This window comes from Phoxinus phoxinus (genome assembly GCF_949152265.1).
Source record: "Phoxinus phoxinus genome assembly, chromosome: 4".
Classification (NCBI taxonomy): domain Eukaryota; kingdom Metazoa; phylum Chordata; class Actinopteri; order Cypriniformes; family Leuciscidae; genus Phoxinus; species Phoxinus phoxinus.
This window is the reverse complement of record NC_136879.1, coordinates 2,260,378-2,277,157: the sequence shown is the minus strand read 5'-3', so window position 1 is coordinate 2,277,157 and position 16,780 is coordinate 2,260,378. Positions and strand designations below refer to the sequence as shown.

Sequence of the window (16,780 nt, the reverse complement as noted above, 5' to 3'; positions counted from 1 at the left end):
ACATGTTTAAAAAATGTTATAATTATTATAGTTATAATGGTATTTATCTGTATATAATATAATTATTATATGTAATTATTATTTACTCCAACATAGGAGACAAATTTTATAATCAGAGCCATTTATTAAAATTGAAAGAAACATTTGGTGCAAAAGTTTACAAAAAATTAGAATTAAAAAATTAAATGCAAAGTGCTAATAAACAAAAAAACACACACACACATTTAAATATATAAATATATAAGAAAAAATATATAAAACTTATAAGACATATGTTTAAAATAGTTATAATTATTATATTTATAATGGTATATATATTTACATAATATAATTATTATATATAATTATTATATATATTAGCCATTTATTCTAATTTCAGTAAACTCTCAAAGTCCAAAGTGGCCAAATCTTCAGGTGAGTGTAACGGATCTGTCCCTGTAAAAACAAACCATCATCTGTTAACATTCCATTCAGATAATACAATAGAGACTAATTACTAATGTTATGACAAATGAACACCTACCCTGCAGCAGAAAAGACCCATCCTGCAAGTTGTCTGGACAGCCATCTTCTTCTGCCACAAAGTTGTCAGGCAGGGCTGGCAATTCACCTGTTAAATTATTATTTTTTAAAGTCTCATTCTGTACAATAAAGTCATTTTCAAATAAGATTGCAGATTGGTCACTTACTTAGCAATTGAAGAAAATCATCATCCTGCTGGGAAGATGGCTCTTCTGCTGCAGTATTTAACCCTCCTATGAGGTCTAGGGTGCTGGCCATGGGGATTTCGGGGTCGGTTTCCCTCAGCCTGTTCAGCTGCTCCAGGGTCACCTTCCACTTCATCTCTTTTACCATTTCGGCAGCCATAGGAGCCTAAAAAAACAGTTAAGTGTAAAAAAACAACAACCACGCTGTAACAACACAGTGAAGAAATGTTTAAAGAAAGGTTTACATTACACAACTTTTTGAATATCTTTCTTAAAACAATAAACAAGCTTATTTGGATACAGGAAAAGTTGAGAGGCTAATTACCGTTAGATGTTGGTGTCCCTTGCTTAAATGCCGTTGGACAAATGTATACTGCTTTGAGCAAACAGGACCGCTCAGATTTCTTAATTTGACCCGTCCTCTGGCCCATCGTATCAAAATCTGCCGCTCCTCCAGATTATTAATCTTGTGTGCAGACCTCAAATGATGCCTTAAATGAGCAACATTTGAGGGGCACAGGGGGCATTCCATCACCATCTATGAATGTGTAAATTAAGTTATTTCATTTAAAAAGAATCATGATGGCAGCTGTTCTCAATTTTACAGTATTGTCATTCAGGCAAACTCACAGACACTCAACAACTCATATGGCTCTTCAACATCATCCCACCACAATGATGGAGGCCGTCTATACCAACTCTACGCCTGTATGGGCTACGAGAAAACATCACCCAGAGACAAAATGATGTCAGCTGTACTCATTTTTACAGTATTGTGTCAATGAGGCAAACTCTCGTGACGCGTTTCGAACTTTCCCAAGGTTCAAATAAAGACTATTCAACTTACTCAGATGACTGATTATCTTTTTTTTATTTCTTTTTTTATAAATGAACATTTCTAATAATTATTTTATATCATTTTGGTCTTTTTAATTTTTTTAAATATATATTTCCAACACAACCAGTAGATTTATCATCACTGTTCATTATAGCATATTTGCGAAAACATGTCTGAGCCATAGGCTGCCTGGGGAACATGAACAGATTTATATTGTCAATTTTATTGTCAAATTTCTTTTTCTAGGTTTTAGGAGCGATTTAATTCTGAGACAGTAACGTCACCGGCGCCTCTGCTCGCGGCCGCCATTATGTAACGCGCAAGTTGTTTTTCTGCTGATTTCTCTGCCAAAAATTCTGAAACTTATATCGTTATTTTCAGCTGGAATAGACGCTTCCAACAAGCCCTGTGGCATTCGAATCCGTTGAGTTTTCGTCGAGATAGGTTTTTCACTCTTCAAATCTAAAGATATTTTTTCAAAAGGGTCCCGCACGCATGAAAACTCCCCCAGATTACTGCCACAAAGAAGACATGATTACCTTGACTGGTCCCAGGTATTCTGACAGTGAGCGCTCGTGGATGAAGAGCTCCACCCCCTCTGATCGTGACTGACGGAAGCGACGTTCTGCAAGAGCCGCACAGCATCTGAACTACGTTTTACAAGGGTAAGCAAATATACTTTTGTTTGAATAAGTACTAAAAACTATGTCTATAAAGGATCATATTTTATTTATTCGATGTCTGACTGAGATATGTGGGGCGCACATTTGCTGAGATAGAGACGTCACCGGCGCCTCTGCTCGCGGCCGCCATTATGAAACGTGCATGTTGTTTTTCTGCTGATTTCTCTGCCAAAACTCAGCCAAAAATGATTTATCGTTATTTAAACTTATATCGTTATTTTCAGTTCGAATAGACGCTTCCAACAAGCCCTGTGGCATTCGAATCCGTCGAGATAGGTTTTTCACAAATTTGCTGAGATTGACCCCTAATTTCCACCAACTGCGGAACGGCTGCAGATCCGCTCCGGAACGCCGGCGGAGTCAATAGGTTTCCATTAAAGTCAATGTGTGTATTTTCACTGACTGCGGAACGGCTGCGTTCCGACTCCGGCGATCCGCAGCCCTCCGGAGCTGATACGCAGAGCTTCTATTTTTGCCGGATGCCGGAGAGCTCCGCAGCACTACAGGGCAGAGTGCGCAGGACAGGAAGTCGAGCAAAAAACAGAACAAAATAAAAGATCCGTTTAATTTTCAAAATAAAATACACCGTGATCATGGCGGATCATATTTCCCTACACTACACCTTGAAAATGGATGGAAAACTGTTCCTGGTTTGGTGGTTCTGTTTATCGAAACTACATATCGCGCGATCACACGTGAATTAGCGAGATCTCGTGGGTCCTCGGCCGCAGCCGTTCCGCAACAAATCCGGACCTGGTGGGTATTGAAGGACAACGGAGCCGACACGCAGCGGAGCCGATCTGCAGCCTGTGGAAATCCGGGGAGACACGCCAGCGCGCGCCCACTGATCTCGGCGAAAACACCACTCAGCATCATGAAACTTGTATCATTCTTTTCAGTTCGTCAAGACGATTGGGACGAGCTAAGTGCTAAGTGCCCGCAGAATCAGATGTGTTTTCGCTGAGATATTAGCCGAAAACCAATGGCGCGCGTCAAAATGGCGGCCGCCGGTGACGTCACGAGCTCAGAAGAATTTATTATTTAACTTAATGGCTTTCATCTATCTTATCTATCTAAATATCCTATATTAAAAGGTCATATTTAATGTACAGCATATCAGTCCCTATCCAATAGTTTGCTTATAGACTTAATCATTTAAGATGTGTGTGTTTACAACATAGATGGAGATAATGTATGTAATGCCTTTTAATAAATAAAGCAGAAAAAAAGCTAAGTAAAACTTACCCTATGTAAATAAATAATCTTTAAAATGTAAACATTTGTGCTATTAAACACACACACACACAAATTGAACAAGTCATTAATGTATTGTACACAGACTACACATTAATGACTTGTACAATTTGTGTGTGTGTGTGTGTGCACACGTGATAGCACAAGTGATAACATTTTAAGATTTTCTATTTACATAGTTCATTGTGAATAATCAGAGGTTTATAAACAATATGTGTTCTGATATAACTGATGTACATAGCTATTACTTTTGAATAATTAGCCTTGAAATTAAATATTATAAATTTTGAGCAGCTGGATCTTTACATTTTATTTTTTTGCTGGATTATATTAAACTTTACCACAGTAAATACAATAAATAACCATTTAGGAATAAATGATGACAGACAAAAAGTGTAAATATATTTATTAGAAACAAAGCACACAAAGATATAATAACAATATAACAACAGAATAATAATATGGAAAAACAAGGAGACAAATTTTTTAATCAAAGCCATTTATTAAAATTGAAAGAAACATTTGGTGCAAAAGTTTACAAAAAATTAGAATTAAAAATTTGAATGCAAAGTGCTAATAAACAAAAACACACACACACACACACACACATTTAAATATATAAATATATAAGAAAAATATATAAAACTAAATAATATATATATAAAAAAAAATAAGACATATGTTTAAAATAGTTATAATTATTATATTTATAATAGTATATATATATATATGTATATATTATAATTATTATATATAATTATTATATATATTAGCCATTTATTATAAATCCATTAAACTGTCAAAGTCCAAAGTGGCCAAATCTTCAGGATATGAGTCTGGATCTGTCCCTGTAAAAACAAACCATCATCTGTTAACATTCCATTCAGATAATACAATAGAGACTAATTACTAATGTTATGACAAATGAACACCTACCCTGCAGCAGAAAAGACCCATCCTGCAAGTTGTCTGGACAGCCATCTTCTTCTGGGACAAAGTTGTCAGGCAGGGCTGGCAATTCACCTGTTAAATTATTATTTTTTAAAGTCTCATTCTGTACAATAAAGTCATTTTCAAATAAGATTGCAGATTGGTCACTTACTTAGCAATTGAAGAAAAGCATCGTCCTGCTGGGAAGATGGCTCTTCTGCTGCAGTATTTAACCCTCCTATGAGGTCTATGGTGCTGGCCATGGGGATTTCGGGGTCGGTTTCCCTCAGCCTGTTCAGCTGCTCCAGGGTCACCTTCCACTTCATCTCTTTTACCATTTCGGCAGCCATAGGAGCCTAAAAAAACAGTTAAGTGTAAAAAAACAACAACCACGCTGTAACAACACAGTGAAGAAATGTTTAAAGAAAGGTTTACATTACACAACTTTTTGAATATCTTTCTTAAAACAATAAACAAGCTTATTTGGATACAGGAAAAGTTGAGAGGCTAATTACCGTTAGATGTTGGTGTCCCTTGCTTAAATGCAGTTGAATGAACGTGAACTGCTTTGAGCAAACAGGACCGCTCAGATTTCTTAATTTGACCCGTCCTCTGGCCCATCGTATTAAAATCTGACGCTCCTCCAGATTATTAATCTTGTGTGCAGACCTCAAATGATGCCTTAAATGAGCAACATTTGAGGGGCACAGGGGGCATTCCATCACCATCTATGAATGTGTAAATTAAGTTATTTAATTTAAAAAGAATCATGATGGCAGCTGTACTCAATTTTACAGTATTGTGTCATTCAGGCAAACTCAGACACTCAACAACTCATATGGCTCTTCAACATCATCCCACCACAATGATGGAGGCCGTCTATACCAACTCTACGCCTGTATGGGCTACGAGAAAACATCACCCAGAGACAAAATGATGTCAGCTGTACTCATTTTTACAGTATTGTGTCAATGAGGCAAACTCTCGCGACGCGTTTCGAACTTTCCCAAGGTTCAAATAAAGACTATTCAACATCACTGACTGGTTATCTTTTTTTTTATTTTCTTTTTTTTATAAATGAACATTTCTAACAATTATTTTATATCATTTTGGTCTTTTTAATTTTTTTAAATATATATTTCTAACACAACCAGTAAATTTATCATCACTGTTCATTATAGCATATCTGCGAAAACATGTCTGAGCCATAGGCTGCCTGGGGAACATGAACAGATTTATATTGTCAAATGTATTTTTCTAGGTTTTAGGAGCGATTTAATTCTGAGATAGAGACGTCACCGGCGCCTCTGCTCGCGGCCGCCATTATGGAACGCGCACGTTGGTTTTCTGCTGATTTCTCTGCCAAAACTCAGCCAAAAATTCTGAAACTTATATCGTTATTTTCAGCTGGAATAGACGCTTCCAACAAGCCCTGTGGCATTCGAATCCGTTGAGTTTTCATTGAGATAGGTTTTAAAAAAATTTGCTGAGCTGACGTCACCGACGCCTCTGCTCGCGGCCGCCATTATGGAACGCGAGGAGGCCAAGATGGCGGCGGTGTAGGTGGTAGTGTATTTTTGCTCTTCAGGGAAACAAAGGTGAAGTGGTGATATAACCTATTAATTGAACTGGTGATAACGTGAAAAATTAAGTGAAAAAAGTTATATGAGTCTGTTTTGACTTCTTTATGCATGGGAAAAAGAGGCAAGAAGAAAGTGAAACAAGTTTGGCTTGACACCATGTCTTCCAACGCATCTGACGCAGTTGATCAGTTTGAGAATTCAGCATCGAGTGGTGCTGGTTTTAAACAACAGAAAGATACCGAATCGCAGTGGTTTGACACATGTCCAAATTTTGAGAATGAGGTTGTTGTTGCATCCCTCGCGGATACTCCTCAGAAACCAGCTGCAAAAAAAACTAAACGTGCAGAATCTAGTGGAAACGGAAATGAGGATGTCTTGGCGGCTATTCTTCAGCTTGATTCAAAATTAGAAAAAGCTCTCCAGAAGATTTCAGCGGTTGAAACTACCACAGAGGCAATTTCCAAACAAGTCAAAAGTCTAACATCGACAGTGCAACAGCTTGTTTTGGATGTTGGCGTGCATAAAGAGGCTCTCAATCATCTGGAATCTGAGGTCCATGATCTGAGACAGGAAAACAAATCGCTGAAAGCAAGTGTACAGGAGTGCAGACGTTACAGTTGGCGATGGTTTCTAAAGTTGCACGGCGTTGCGGAAAAAGACAACGAGGATGTCCGAAGTGTGGTTCTCAACATCTTAGGGAAGATTGCACCTGGAGTCGGGAGACGGGCTCCAGGACAGTGTCGATATCGTTCATCGTCTGGGTCCGAAGCGGGCGGATGGAAAGACCAGATCGATCATAATTCTCTTCTCACAGCGCCGCATTCGTGACATCATTTGGAGTGCTGCTAAAGGTTGCAAGTTTCTAATTAATAATAAACTGCGTCTCTCGGAGCCTCTGTCTCCTGAAGATAGAGCAGCGCGGGACAAGCTGTGGCCTCTCGTGAAGAAGGCGAGGGAGGAGGGCAAGAAGGCAACCTTTCGCAACTCATTTGCTTTGATTGATGGGAAACAAATCTTCTATTCTGATGTCATGTAAGATAAGCTGCTGCTTTCTCATGCAAAAGTCGAAAAGGTGAATCTGGACTAACATTATAAACTCTTAAATTGTAAACAAATGAAGGTAACTATATTTGTTCTTCTTTACATATTGCTACCTCACTGTTAATCTCCTTAGTTGTTTATCACCTCGACAACGATGTGCTTTATGGGTTATTATCCACCTCTCCCTTTACATTTAGGTAGTTTAGTCTAAAGTCTAAAGTAAGTAATCTTTTGTTATTTTTCTCAATTTGTTTGGGGGTTCTTGTTATGGAGTATACGTTTAACTCCTTGTCGGTTGTTACTTTAAATGTTAGAGGTTTGCGGGACAATCTGAAAAGAAAAGCAATTTTTTTGTTTTGTAAAAGAAGTGCAGCTGATCTTATTTTTCTTCAAGAAATTCATTCAGGGGAAACAGATGTTAAATTTTGGAGGACGCAATGGGGAAACTCAATTTTCTTTAGCCATGGCAGCAACCACTCGGCTGGGACTGCTATAATGTTACATCGGTTTAAAGGGACTGTATTAGAAACTTTACGTTCGGATGAAGGCAGATGGGTTTGTGCTGTAATAAAACAAGATAACGCCACTTTTATAGCTTGTTGTGTATATGGATACAACTCGCGTGCATCCAATAGAGTAATGTTCTCTCATCTAGTGGATAAGCTTAAAAGGTTACACACAAAATATAATAATGCTTATTTTATTTTGGGTGGAGATTTTAACGAATGTATGGACGATCACCTGGATAGATACCCCCCTAGACTTGATAGCAGGATGAATAATGATCTAATTTTTTCCCTTTGCTCCGATCTCTCCCTTACTGATGCATGGCGTTTCTTTAATCCTTCTACCAAAGATTTTACCTGGTCCAATAGAAGCTTGTCTCTTAGATCTAGGATTGACTTTTTTCTAATTTCATCTTGTATCCTTAACTAAGGATGTAAAAGATGCTTCTCACGTCACTGCCCCCTTATCAGATCATAAATTAATTGCAATAAAATTGAGTGACGTCAATGATAACCCGAGAATGAGGGGCTATTGGAAACTTAATAATGCCTTGTTAAAAGACAAAAAATTTAATGATAGTATCATAAATCTTACCAAAGAATTATTTACCGGATTAACCAGAGATTATAAAACAAATTGGGAGTTTTTTAAATATAAGGCTAGATATATTGCAGTTAAAAGAAGCAAGGAACTTAAAGATATTAAACATAAAACTTATTCTGAGTTGATTAATAGACTTAATGTATTACTAGCTAAAGATAAGATTACAGAAGAAGAAAATTTGGAAATAAAAAAATTAAATTTGGAATTTGACAGAGCTTACTTGGAGTTGGCCAAAGGTGCATATATAAGGTCTCGGGCAAAATGGCTTGAGGAGGGGGAGAAGAATTCTAGCTATTTTTTTTCCCTGGAAAAGAGAAACGGTCAGAGGAAAGCTCTTTCAGCACTTAACATCGATGGAGTTACCTCTAAAGACCCAAAAGAAATATCAGAATTTGTTACCAATTTTTATTGCAATCTTTATACCTCTAAATTTAACTATGACTTATGTGAAAAATTTATTGATATAATTAAACACCGTATTACCATTATTAATCGTGAATATAGTCAAATTTGTGATGCTGATTTGTCAATAGATGAAATTAAGCAAGCTCTCCATTCAATGAAAAAAGGTAAATCCCCTGGTATTGATGGGCTTTCAGTGGAATTCTATCTCCACTTTTGGGAGCTTATTAAATTGCCTTTATTTCATATGTATAAGGAATGCATTAGTCAGGGAGAGATGACCACTACTATGAAACAGGGAGTTATATCGCTTATACCCAAGTCAAGCAAGGACCCTTTATTGATTGATAACTGGCGGCCTATTACTTTGTTAACATTAGATTATAAAATATTAGCCTCTGTTTATGCTAAAAGATTAAGTACTGGTCTAGATCACATTATTTCAGAATCTCAGTCGGGATTCATGAAAGGCCGTCACATATCTAATAATATAAGGTTAGTATTAGATGTGCTGGATTATTCTAATCTAATTAATTCAGATGGTCTCATACTCTTTCTTGATTTTCACAAAGCTTTTGATTCTGTAGAACACAAATTTCTTTTCCGCACTCTAGAATTGTTTGGATTTGGTAAATCATTCATTGATATTGTAACCATGTTTTATAGAGATATCAACAGCTCAGTGATCATCAACTTTGACACGTCCAAAAGGTTTGACATCCATCGTGGTGTCAGACAGGGCTGTCCAATCTCCCCGTTTTTATTTCTTTTAGCCACAGAATTACTTTGTCTAAGAATTAACCAAAAGGAGAGTTTGGTAGGAATTTCTATATTTGATAGGGAGTTTAAAATTGCACAGCTAGCCGACGACACCACACTATTTTTGGAGGATAAAAAACAGTTACCTAATGCTCTGGAATTGGTGGATCAATTCTCATATGCCTCGGGTCTAAAACTCAATATTTCGAAATGTGAAATTATCTCAATTCATGATACAGATGAGACATCATTGGAAGGTATCCCAGTTAAAAGCAGTGTAAAATATCTAGGTATTCATATCACTAAAAATCCAGTTACCAGACATCATTTAAACTTTGCTGATAAAATGATAAAAACTAAAAACATCTTCAACATCTGGCTTCAGAGAGATCTTTCATTATACGGTAGAGTTCTTTTATCTAAGGTGGAAGGGCTCTCTCGCTTTGTATACCCTGCTCTCTCTCTGTTTATCAATGATAAAGCTATAAAGGATATTAACAAAATATTTTTGGATTTCATTTGGAAAAATAGGCCTCACAAATTAAAAAAAGAAGTACTCTCTAATTCCAGAGGTGAAGGTGGCCTTGACTTTTTGGATTTTGCTGATACTATAAACACCTTTAAAGTAAACTGGCTGAAAAGATGTCTTGTGAACCCGGTGTCGTTATGGTTTTTCATTCCTAATAATATCTTCAACAAACTTGGTGGCCTGTCCTTCCTATTAAAGTGTAACTTTTTGCCTGGCAAGTTACCCATTTCCTTATCAAACTTTCATCAACAATGCCTTCTATCGTGGAAATTGTGTTTTGTCCATAGCTTTTCTCCCCACAAAGTTCTCCTTTGGAACAACGCGGATATAACCATCAGGAAAAAGTCTCTCTTTTTTCCTAGATGGTTCAACAATAACTTTAATTGCATTCTATCTGTCTTTGATGATTTTGGTCATATTCTAACTTACAAGCAATTTTTGAATTTCCATAATTTTCCTGTTCCACCAAAAGAATATAATACATTGATAAAAGCTATCCCAGCTGGCTTAATCCAGTTAATTAAAAATCATCTTAACTTCAGTAAAGTTAACAGTGTTTATCCAGCCTTACGCTTGGGCGGTATTGACTTTTTGGATCGTAAATGCAACAACAGACATATTCGCACAATTTTTCAAATGAAGAGAAAGATTACTCCAAGGGGTAAATTATATTGGGGATCCCTTGTAACAAACGTAAATTGGAAAAAGGCCTGGCTTTTGCCTTCTAAATTTTGTGTATCCAACAAAGTTAAGGAAATTCATTATAAAATCCTTCATAAAATCTATCCTGTTAACTTATCCATCTCTAAATATTTTGATATTGATGAAACTTGCTCTTTTTGTGGTTTTGTTGAAGAGACAGCCGCCCATTTATTTTGTAATTGTAATGTAACCAATAGATTTTGGGTTGAATTAAGTTCTTTTCTTTTTAGCCCTACAAATGTGACCCACACCTTCACTCTCAAAGAGGTTATCTTTTATTATGAAAACCCAAAGTTGCGGTCCCCTGAATATATTGTTAATTTCTTTATCTTGTATGCAAAATTCTTCATCCACAAGCAAAAATGGCTCAAGTCTCCTTTAAGCTTTCCTCTTTTTCTTGCTGAACTTAACTCTTTTATTTCATCCCTTAAACTTATAAATAACAAAAAAAGTGCAAAATTTTTGATGCATTATGATGATTTATTCAAAGATATGATTTAACATTATTGTTATGCTTTTCTTTTCTTTTTTTTGTGTATGTATATTTACATAATTTGATGTATGCAAATCCAGGATATTCATGTTTTCTGTAGTGTATCATTGTTTGTTCATTGTAAATGATACATCCTTGCTTAACATCCCTGAGCTTGTTGTTATGTATAAGTTTGCAATAAAAAAAATAAAATAAAAAATAATTTAAAAAAAAAAACATTATGGAACGCGCACGTTAGTTTTCTGCTGATTTCTCTGCCAAAACTCAGCCAAAAATTCTGAAACTTATATCGTTATTTTCAGTTGGAATAACGTAGACTCACCGTATTCCGGACACTTTGCACAGTAAAAAGTCCCGTACGATATCAATCCGCGGAAAAATAAACCTGATTGGCTCGTCTGTCTCTGGGGACATGCCCTCCACACATTATAAAGTTTGATTGACACATTTTTGGACTAATAATTTTGGAGAAATCTTGAAAAAACTGCCGGAAGACGCAGTGTCTGGATTACAGTGAGGACTCACGGTGTTCCGGACGGCTGACATTTTCTACTCACGGTGTTTCGGACAGGTAAGAAGGAGTCATTTCTAATATAAAACGCATGCATTTTAACAACTATAAGTTGGTAAAATAATTATATTAATCTTCATATGTTGTATATTTATTATTTATAATAGCCTATACACTCTTTTAATCGACGATTGCTCGTGTGAAGCACATGTGAAGCACATGGCGTCGATAACATTTTATTCTAAAGTTAATCTATTTAAGAATTTTAAATCGTCTTAGTATATTAGTATATTGTTACTTAAAGTTTGTCTCGATTACACTTTTTAATCTACTGTAGATCTTAGTATATTGTTATAGGTAGAAATACTGCTCATGTAAAGCCATGTGGAGGATTCATTTACCGTAATGTTAAATAAACACAATTCTGCCAATTTGGTGAATTATTGAACACATTTAATTATTTCAAAAAAGAACAGATTTCCCAACATAAAATTGATAATTAACATAAAAAGACAAATAACACAAATAAGAATTAACACAAATAACAGTAAATTAACACATCTTAATTTTAAAAATAACAATTTATAATGGTTTAACTTAACTTATATACAGAAATTATAGTGTGAATATAATAATAATAATAATGATGATAATAATTATATTTATAAGGTGACACCACACTTGTGACACAGCCACTCTCCATCAGGGACAGTGTCCGCTTCCACACATGCCATGTGGAACCACAGCTGGCAGAGGTCGCACTGGATCCACTCATCCACCTCTGCGTTGGACCCTGGTGGTAAGTTTTGTTTGCAAATGGAGCAGTAGCTGCAATCGTCCATCGCAGGGGTCCCTCGTCCCCTCGCTGCCTGTTTTTCTCCTGTTCCTCCTTCCTTTTCTTCTTCTGCTCTTCTTTTTACTTCTCCTTGGCCTCCAGGTTGTCAAGGTGTGCCACATAATCCTCACTGGTGATGACCCGGGCTTGGAGTGGCACCCGACGCCGTACCCCTTCCGCTCTCTGGCCAAAGGTGGGTGTGATCAGGATGTCCGCTAAATATTGTGGAATAAGGCCAGTTTCCACCAAGTAATTTTTTGTACTTCTATTGCAAGATGGACAGATGGAGCATGGTGAAGTAGATGTGGTGGTGGGCACAACAGAGGAGGAAGAAGCCATTGCTGTGGTGGAGCTGGGCACACCTTGACAACAGGGAGCAGGAGCTGCCGTGGAGGAGGTGGGAGCATCAGCTGCAGTGGAGGAGGTGGGCACAGCGGCTGCCGTGGAGGAGGTGGGCACAGCGGCTGCAGTGGAGGAGGTGGGCACAGCGGCTGCAGTGGAGGAGGTGGGAGCATCAGCTGCAGTGGAGGAGGTGGGCACAGCGGCTGCAGTGGAGGAGGTGGGCACAGCGGCTGCAGTGGAGGAGGTGGGCACAGCGGCTGCAGTGGAGGAGGTGGGCACAGCGGCTGCCGTGGAGGAGGTGGGCACAGCGGCTGCAGTGGAGGAGGTGGGCACAGCGGCTGCAGTGGAGGAGGTGGGCACAGCGGCTGCAGTGGAGGAGGTGGGCACAGCGGCTGCAGTGGAGGAGGTGGGCACAGCGGCTGCAGTGGAGGAGGTGGGCACAGCGGCTGCAGTGGAGGAGGTGGGCACAGCGGCTGCAGTGGAGGAGGTGGGCACAGCGGCTGCAGTGGAGGAGGTGGGCACAGCGGCTGCAGTGGAGGAGGTGGGCACAGCGGCTGCAGTGGAGGAGGTGGGCACAGCGGCTGCAGTGGAGGAGGTGGGCACAGCGGCTGCAGTGGAGGAGGTGGGCACAGCGGCTGCAGTGGAGGAGGTGGGCACAGCGGCTGCAGTGGAGGAGGTGGGCACAGCGGCTGCCGTGGAGGAGGTGGGCACAGCGGCTGCAGTGGAGGAGGTGGGAGCATCAGCTGCAGTGGAGGAGGTGGGCACAGCGGCTGCCGTGGAGGAGGTGGGAGCATCAGCTGCAGTGGAGGAGGTGGGCACAGCGGCTGCAGTGGAGGAGGTGGGAGCATCAGCTGCAGTGGAGGAGGTGGGCACAGCGGCTGCAGTGGAGGAGGTGGGAGCATCAGCTGCAGTGGAGGAGGTGGGCACAGCGGCTGCAGTGGAGGAGGTGGGAGCATCAGCTGCAGTGGAGGAGGTGGGCACAGCGGCTGCAGTGGAGGAGGTGGGAGCATCAGCTGCAGTGGAGGAGGTGGGCACAGCAGCTGCAGTGGAGGAGGTGGGCACAGCAGCTGCAGTGGAGGAGGTGGGCACAGCAGCTGCAGTGGAGGAGGTGGGCACAGCGGCTGCTGTGGAGGAGGTGGGCACAGCGGCTGCAGTGGAGGAGGTGGGCACAGCGGCTGCAGTGGAGGAGGTGGGCACAGCGGCTGCAGTGGAGGAGGTGGGCACAGCGGCTGCAGTGGAGGAGGTGGGCACAGCGGCTGCAGTGGGCACGAGCTTTACAATCTAGATAGAGTGCTCAAGTTAAAAACTGGTATTCTTCACATTGTTAGATTTAATTGCATATCACAATTAACATGAATATTTTTAGGGAATACAATGAAGAACCTAACCTGTGTCATGTTCACTGCTTCTCTTGACAGAGGATAGATGCCTGCCTTCCGGAACCCTGCCTTGATGTTGGCTGCAGTGACGGCCTTTTCATAGGCGTGTCTCAGCACAGAGGAGAAGTGCTTTTTTCCCACCACCATGTCTCCTCTCACCAGGCCCATGCGACTGGCCAGGGTGCTAAATACTGCCTTCAGGGGGTTGAAAACGCTGATATCCAGCGGCTGCAGCATGTGAGTTGTGTGGGGGGGTAAGAGGAGAATCTCGATACCGTTTTCCCTGCAGACGTCTATTAACTGACGACCACAGTGTGTCTCATGCTGGTCCATTATCAGAACAAGAGGGCGTGCAGGAGGGGCATATTTTATGAAATGGTCCAACCATTTCAAAAATAGCTCTGCGGTCATGTAGCCCTTGTCCGCATAGCCGTAAAGGCTATTTTCTGGCCCACCCAAGGCAAATGCCACACTGGGAAGGCAGCGGGGATAAATTATAAAGGGAGGGACACTTTCACCAGCTGCACTAGCAGCTACGTGCACAGTGATGTGCTCTCTTGTGGTCGTCTGCTGCCGGTAGATGTGGCGCCTCCCCTTCTGGCAGATCACCTTCTCCTTGGACTTTGGCTTATCTCCGAATCCTGTTTCATCACAGTTCCACAGCTGATGAGGTTTGTCATGCAGACTGTGGAGATCAATAATATTTTCAAGTAATTTAAAAAATGTGTCTATTCTCTCAGGTGTTGCAGCAAGGACCCTGGCCCTATCAAGGGAGTCCGGTGTCCGGCTGGTGAGCTCTGGGTGGCGAGCTTTGAAGCGGACCCACCAGTTGTCGCTCAACCCTGTCTCCAGGTTGACCAGAGTCTTCCGGCTGCTTTCTTTAATAATTTCCAGGGCTAGACACTTGACAATGGTTCTTGTTAGGGGAAAACCATGATCTGCCATCCAAACAATATAATTGACCAAAGATTCTTCTTCCTCCAGGGTAAGGGCCCTATTTGGATGAGGACCACATTCAGATTTCCCCAGCTTGTGGTCTGACAGGGTTGACTTCGGTATCCCAAATCTCTTTGAGACATTCCTCACACTCTCTCCTGACTTTACAGCACTTAATGCTGCGTCTAGCATTTCCCTGCTGTACCTCTTTTTCCCTGACATTCTTCCCTAACATAACGTTACCAAAAGAAGACATGCATTTGTAAACTTTTCTGTAACTCAAAGTTAAATTTGTAATGTTAATACTGTTGTGAGTTCTTATACGGTAACACTTTACAATAAGGTTCATTTATTAAACATTAGTTAATGTATTAAGTAACATGAACTAACAATGAGCAATACATTTGTTACAGTATTTATTAATCTTTGTTAATGTTAGTTAATATAAATTCACAGTGCACAAGTTAGCTCATGTTAACAAGATTTTAATAAAGTATTAGTAAATGTTGAAATTAAAGGTTCTCTAAGCGATCCTGGGTGACGTCACTTCTTGTTGACGTTCGAACTATTGTCAAACAAAACGGAGGCTAGCTAGACCCTCCCGTCCCTCCTCCTCATCCGCGACCCCCCAAACCCCACCCCACATCATTCTTGTCGGTTATTGGCTGGAACAGTTTGTTATGTTTCGTGGTGCGGGTTAGTCCAGTTTGTTTTTGTTGCTGTTTGTGGAGCCTGGGGTGTCTACAGAGACCGCGTTTTTTTAGAGTGTGTTCAGGAGACAGACAGCTAGCGGATAGTGAGGAGATATTTGCTGTATGTGACAAAAAAAATGTTGGCCTAAAAAATGCGTGACATCGCTTAGAGCACCTTTAACAAAGATTAATAAGTGTGGTAACACTTAACAATAAGGTTCATTAGTTAATGTATTAACTAACATGAACTAACCATGAGCAATACATTTGTTACTGTATTTGTTCATGTTTGTTAATGTTAGTTAATAGAAATACAGCTGTTCATTGTTAGTTCATGTTAGTTCACAGTGCATGAACTAATGTGCACAAGATTTTAATAAAGTATTAGTAAATGTTGAAATTAACATGAACAAAGATTAATAAATGCTGTATACGTGCAATTCATTATTAGTTCATGTTAACTAATGTAGTTAACTAATATTAACTAACGAACCTTATTGTAAAGTGTTACCATAAGTGTTGTATAAGTGCAGTTCATTATTAGTTAATGTTAACTAATATGTTAACCAATGAACCTTATTGTAAAGTGTTACCTCATATACTTATGGCTTTAAGTGTTTTTAAAGCATTGTTTTTCTTTTTAACAGGCGGGGAGAGAGGCCAGGACACACCAGGGAAAGGAGGGAAACCTAATCAACGTTCAATGTATATAGTTTCATGTTAAATATTTATGTTATTAAAAGTTCCTTTTTATAAAATGAAGTCTGATTCATTTTTATTGGGTCCTCAAATAACGTTAATGTTATAGAAATTATGATTAACGTTACTTTTATGGCTTATAAGTAATCTAAGTTATCTTAAACATAATATGGCTTGAAATGTTGTTAAATTGCATGTTATTTAATGTGTGCTGTCCTAATGTTAACCAGATAATATGAAATTACACAGATGTGTTGAAATGACCTTTAAAACAGCATTTGACATGAACGTTATTTTAACTTGAGGTGTTTTAATGAGGGTGCAATGAGACGCCTCTGCTGCTCAAATTCATGTC

General features: G+C 39.5%; 1 long non-coding RNA gene across 1 annotated transcript; it reads left to right on the top strand.

Moving 5' to 3' along the window:
• The first annotated feature begins 14,754 nt into the window (after positions 1–14,754).
• LOC306997628 lies at positions 14,755–16,409 on the top strand. Its single transcript, XR_013797409.1, has 3 exons — positions 14,755–14,950; positions 15,083–15,296; positions 16,374–16,409. It is a non-coding gene; the product is annotated as an uncharacterized lncRNA (long non-coding RNA).
• The last annotated feature ends 371 nt before the right edge of the window (positions 16,410–16,780 follow it).